This window comes from Dipodomys spectabilis, unplaced genomic scaffold, assembly GCF_019054845.1.
Source record: "Dipodomys spectabilis isolate Male_0828 unplaced genomic scaffold, ASM1905484v1 ptg000219l, whole genome shotgun sequence".
Lineage (NCBI taxonomy): Eukaryota > Metazoa > Chordata > Mammalia > Rodentia > Heteromyidae > Dipodomys > Dipodomys spectabilis.
The window spans coordinates 5,084,854-5,090,355 of record NW_024870896.1 but is presented as its reverse complement, the minus strand read 5'-3'; the positions used below and the strand labels follow the sequence as shown (position 1 = coordinate 5,090,355).

At 44.5% G+C, this 5,502-nt stretch overlaps 1 pseudogene; it reads left to right on the top strand.

The window, feature by feature from the left end:
• The first annotated feature begins 317 nt into the window (after window positions 1-317).
• On the top strand, window positions 318-4,953 carry LOC122122949 (annotated as a pseudogene).
• Window positions 4,954-5,502: the final 549 nt, after the last annotated feature.

The window sequence follows — 5,502 nt, the reverse complement described above, 5'->3', positions numbered from 1 at the left end:
GAGTTTTAGTAGCAGCACTAGGACAGGGATCAAGAAACCCTCAGCAACGACAGAACTCATTTGCAAATGGCAATAGGGAACCTCTAGGACTAGACCAGTGTGCTTACTGCAAGCAAAACAGACATTGGAAAAAGTACTGTTCAAGGAGGAAAAAGAACAGAAACTTCAGATACTGATCAAGAAATTAATATACGTGGCAAACAGCATCACTTTGGCTTCTCTCTGCAAGACTGCTAAAAGTCAGTGAGTTGCAGAATGAAGTATGTGATCTTCAGATCAAATTAGCTGAGCTGCTAAATGAAAATAAGGCATTGAAAATGCGTCAGTACAAACAGCAGAGGGCCTGGAGTAAGTATGAAGATGAAAATGAAATTGCTCAACTTGTACTTCATCATAACAATAAGATTAAAATAGTCAAAGAACACTTAAGAAAATCTCAAGAGAAAGAACAGGCCAGGGAAAAGAGACTGAAAGACACAGAAGATGAACTGTTTAGAAAAAAATTTTCCTTACAAAAACTGAAAAAGGGAAGTGGTACTATAGCTCAAGTGGTAGAATGCTAGCCTTGAGCTGAAGAACTGAGGGACAGCGCTCAGGCCCAGAGTTCAAGCCCACCACCGACCAAAAAAAAAAACTGAAAAAGATCTCAGAAGCCAGACACCTGCCTGAATGATTTGGTGAAAAAGCTAGTGTCAGCTGAGTTAAAACTAGATGACACCAAGAGAAGAATTAAGGGAATTAAATGAATCTTCTTTTTTATTTTTGCCAGTCCTAGGGCTTGAACTCAGGGGCTGAGCACTGTCCTTGAGCTTCTTTTGCTCAAGGCTAGCATTCTACCACTTAAGCCACAGTGCTACTTCCAGCTTTTTTTCTTATTGATAATGAGGAATCGAACCCACGGGCTTCATGCATGCTAGGCAAGCACTCTACCACTAAGCCAAATTCCCAGCCCTGAAGTGAATCTTCTTGGTTAGTGATGTGAGTTGTGGACTTGTGGATACATTGTGGGGAAAACAAATTGCACAGAAGTAGGTACTATTGTCAAGATATGCATTCCATGAAACTGTTCTTCAGTATTGTCACAAATCTGTAAATTTCCAGGAATTGAGACCATCTTTCCAAACAATGGAGCAAAGACTAAATGTCCAAGGGACCATTGGAAAGACTGAATCCTATCCATGGCCTCTAGCTAGAATAACTGATATGGAAAAAGGAACGATTACCCACTCCTTTCTCATCATTCCAGACTGTCCTTATCCACTCCGGGGATGAGACTTATTGAAAAAATTAAAAGCCAAAATCTCTTTTCAAGATGATGTGAAACCATCATTAGAGGAAGGTTCCCAGTTAGTCTGCTGGTAACTTGTCTCCTTGGAGAAGAATATATGTTGCTTCCCCCAGAAGAAAGCAAAGAGCTATATATAGGCTGCCTGTTCCAAGGGGTGGGAGGGGGGTAGAATAAGAGAGATGGTGGGGAGCTGGAGGGGAGACATCTATTGGAGTAGAGCAGGGTAGACCATTGGAGAGGCCGGCAAAGAGGCTTGCAGGGGAGGAAGGAAGGAAAAGGAAAAGCTCTTCCTTTTGCAGGCTTGGAGCTTTGGAAGTCTGGGATTTGGAGGTTTACAGACCAACTAATAAAGGTTGAGGCTGCCCATTGGAGGCTTGAAGGTTTGGTGGTCCAGGCTGCTCTTCTTTCTGGGTAGCTAGCCCAAGACAAGGTAGTTGCAGGCCCCTTTTCTAGTGTAAATAATTTTTGTCAACTTTAACCAAGCCTCAGTGGATTAAATTGCTCTCCGGAGGACATAATAAAACCACATTCTTTTAAAGATTATAGAAGCTGAATTCTGCCAGGTTCAGGGCAGAGGCAGGGCCTATTGGGTTAGTGATAAAAAGGGAACAACCTGCCTGATCATTGCATGCTTGCCAGATTTTTAGCTGATAGCCAACCCCTCTGCACAAGTCTATGTTGCCATGCTGAGTTCCTTTATAGTTGGTGTCCTTATTCCGACAAGCAATCCCAACATCCCAAGTCAGGAAAATGGGTGTTTAAGGGTATAGACACTGTAAATAAGCATGGCCCTGTGGCCTGGCCTGCTGGACGGGGCAGGGCATCAAGAGGTGAGCCTCAGTGCTCCCAGACCAGGCCACCGGAGGGGGCGGGGCAACAAGTCCCACATGTCAAGAAGTGATAGGACACTGGGCAGCTTGGGAAAGGGGCATGAATGGCACTTGGAAACAGCTAGGCAGGAGATCCATTGGAGTGGAAGAGGGGCACAGCTTATATATAGGCTGTCTGTTCCAAGCAACAGAAGAAGGGAAGCTAAAGGGGAAAGACCCAGAAGGAAGGACAGACCTGCGGAGAGTGGAGAGGCCTGTAGAGAAGGAGAAGGAAAAGGCCTTGCCATTTGGAGCTTTGGAGGTCTGGGGTTGGTGATTTGCAGACCAAATAATAAAGGCCGGAGCTGCAGTTGGAGGCTTGGGATTTGGTGGTGGAGGCTGCTCTTGGTTCTGGGTATCCAGCCAAGGACAAGGTAGTCTCAGGCCCCATGCTAGTATAAATAAAATTTTCTTGTTATTGTAATAACCAGTGGGGCCTCAATAATCAGTAGGACCTCATAATCAGTGTGGCCCTGAGGCCTAGCCATCTGGAATGGGTGGGGCATCAAGAGGTGAGCTTCACCTCCACACACCAGGCCACCAGAGCAGGCAGGGCATCGAGACTGATATCACTGCCCCACGGGCAGTCTGTGGCTATTTGTTTTTATTAATTCTATCTGTGTCCTGTATACACCTCTGCATACTCCTTTTTTCCAGGAAGGGAGAACAATGTTCTAAAGTTTTTGTAAGTGAAACTGTAACTGAGTAATCTTCTCCCCTGGTGTTACAGGATCCCCCAGAGGAAGACTCAATGGTGTATTCTCCCTCCTATTCTGTGCCATCAGCACCTCCAATGATAAGTCCCCCTCCATACCAGAAGTGGTTCCTTGTACCAACTGGAGGTGGTACAAGGTGATAGAGTCCTCTTATTACCCTTCAGATAGGTACATGGGGGAGACAGTGGGAAAGCCCCCTTTCTAGTGTATTTCCCTTTAAAACTAGTGACCTGTATGACTGGAAACAGCAAAATCCATCCTTTTCTGAAAAACCCCAGGGGCTCATATCCTTCTTAGAGACAGTATTTTTCACACACCAGCCCACCTGGGATGATTGTCAGTAACTTTTACAGGTGCTTTTCACCTGAGAGGAAAGGGAGCGAATCCGGCACAGTGCCTTGAAGGCGGTCCTTGGAACAGATGGTTCCCCAACTGATGACCTAGTCTGTTTGGAGCAAGTCTTTCTCCTAACTCGCTCAAGCTGGGACTACAACTATAAAAGTCCCTGTTAGCAGGGATATGGGAAGCAGCTAGGAAAGCAACTAATTTATCTAAGGTAAGCGAGACTGTACAGCTCCCCAGTGAGTTCCCTGCTGCTTTTTTTTGGAGGCCTATAGGACCTATACACCTATAGATCCTGAGGCCCCAGAGAATCAAAAAGCCCTAAATATGGCCTTTATTACCCAGTCAGCCCCAGATATTAGAAAAAAGCTTCATAAGTTAGTAGATTTTGAGGGAAAGGTGTTATCTAAATTGGTAGTGGTCACCTAGTGAATGTTTGATAACAGAGATACCATGGAAAATAAACAGTCTAAGAAGGAGGTTCGAGTTTTGGTAGCAGCACCAGTACAGGGATAAAACCCTAGGCAAAGGGAGTATAATTCATTTGCAAATGGCAGTAGGAAGCCTCTAGGATTAGACCAGTGTACCTATTGTAAGCAAAAGGGATGTTGGAAAAAGGAATGTCCAAGGAGGAGAAAGATGGAAAATGACAGGTTAAGTAAGCCTGTTAGCCACCTGGAAACTGTGTTCAACAAAAAAAATGTGGTGGCTTGAAAAAGACTCTGACTCTCCAGCATGTGCCAGTCAAAACCCACAAAGAGGTTAAACATGCAATGAACAGCAAACTGGAGAAAACTAAGAGAGAGTTATTGGATGTGAAGAAAAGAGTTGAAGACATAAATTAGGATGAGAACAAAATCCGCAAAATGAACCTGGAAAACACTCAGAATCAAATGAAATCCAAGTACATAAGCCTGGGTGATCATGAGGCAAAGATGGGGATCACAGGTCAGAGGCTGAACGAGGCACAGGACGCCAATGCTGCCATCCTTGCTGACTATAAGCAAGGTCAGGAGGAGATACTGATGCTGCACACAGAAAACAAAGCCCAGAAAAAGGAGCTGGACATGATACAAGAATGTATTAGGCTGAAGGACATGCCGGTTATAAGCCTTGAAGAGTGTGAGCAGAAATACAGAGCAACAAAGAAAGAACTGAAAGAGCAATTAGGAGAACATACACATAAGTGCTGCATCAGAGAAGAAGAGGCCAAGAAAAGTGGACAGGAAAACAGCAGGCTCAGGAAAGCGATTGTTACTCTTCAGAAAGAGTTAAAGGACATACATTCTCTCACGGGGAATGCCCAGGAAATGGAAAGAGCATTAGGCAGAAAAACAGAAGAGCTAAACAGTTGAAAGATTGGTCACAAAAATACACTGAAGTGATAAATGAGAAAGAGAAGATACTAGAGGAAAAGGCCAAACAGATTGCCAAGATCCTCACCATAAATGTAATGCAGAAGCAGCATGTCCCAATGGAAAAGGTGGAGGTGCAAAAAAACCCTCTCAACAGTACCACTGAAAGGTGCTGTGAGGAGCAGCAGCAGTTGGAGAGTCAAAGGAATTCTTCTGTGTCCCTGACAGAACACTTGCAGGTTAAGGAGGACTTTGAGAAGGAGATTGTGATCATGAAAGTGAGCTTGCGAGAAAAGGAGGAGGATACAAGAGAAGCAGTCTCCAAGCTCCAGACTGAGGTTCAGAGTATTAAACAGGAGTTAAAAGAGACTCGAGACCCCTGAGGATCTGGGAAACAAGAGCTGATCAGGTAGCTCGGGAGGCCACCCTAAAACCAGCGGGACCTCTAGAGCTACTAGTAGTTAAGATTAAAGGAAGAAACAAAAACAGTGGTAACACGTATGTAAATGTGGAGACTCCACTTGTGAAAAATGGTTACAGGCTCAAGCCTTCTGTCTGTTGATATCTGGTTATTTGTTACCTTGGTAAATTGCCCTGGGCTACTGCCAAACTGCCTTGAAAACCAATGGGGCCTCAGCCTGACAAGCCTATGTAATGTATGTAGAAAGTTGCCAACATATAAATGCTGGAAAGCTGGAACATGTGGAGCGGGCACGTATGCGAGGAACCTGACCTGGTGAATTTTGGGAAGTGGACTTCATGGAAAGTATGGGTATTGGTATCTGTTAGTACAAGTGGACACTTTTTCAAGCTGGGCTGAGGCATTCCCAACAAAAACCAAAACAGCTCAGGTAACAGTTAAAAAATTACTCCATGAAATAATTCCTCCATTTGGCTTTCCCTTATCAGTGGGGTCCAATAATAGCCCAGCC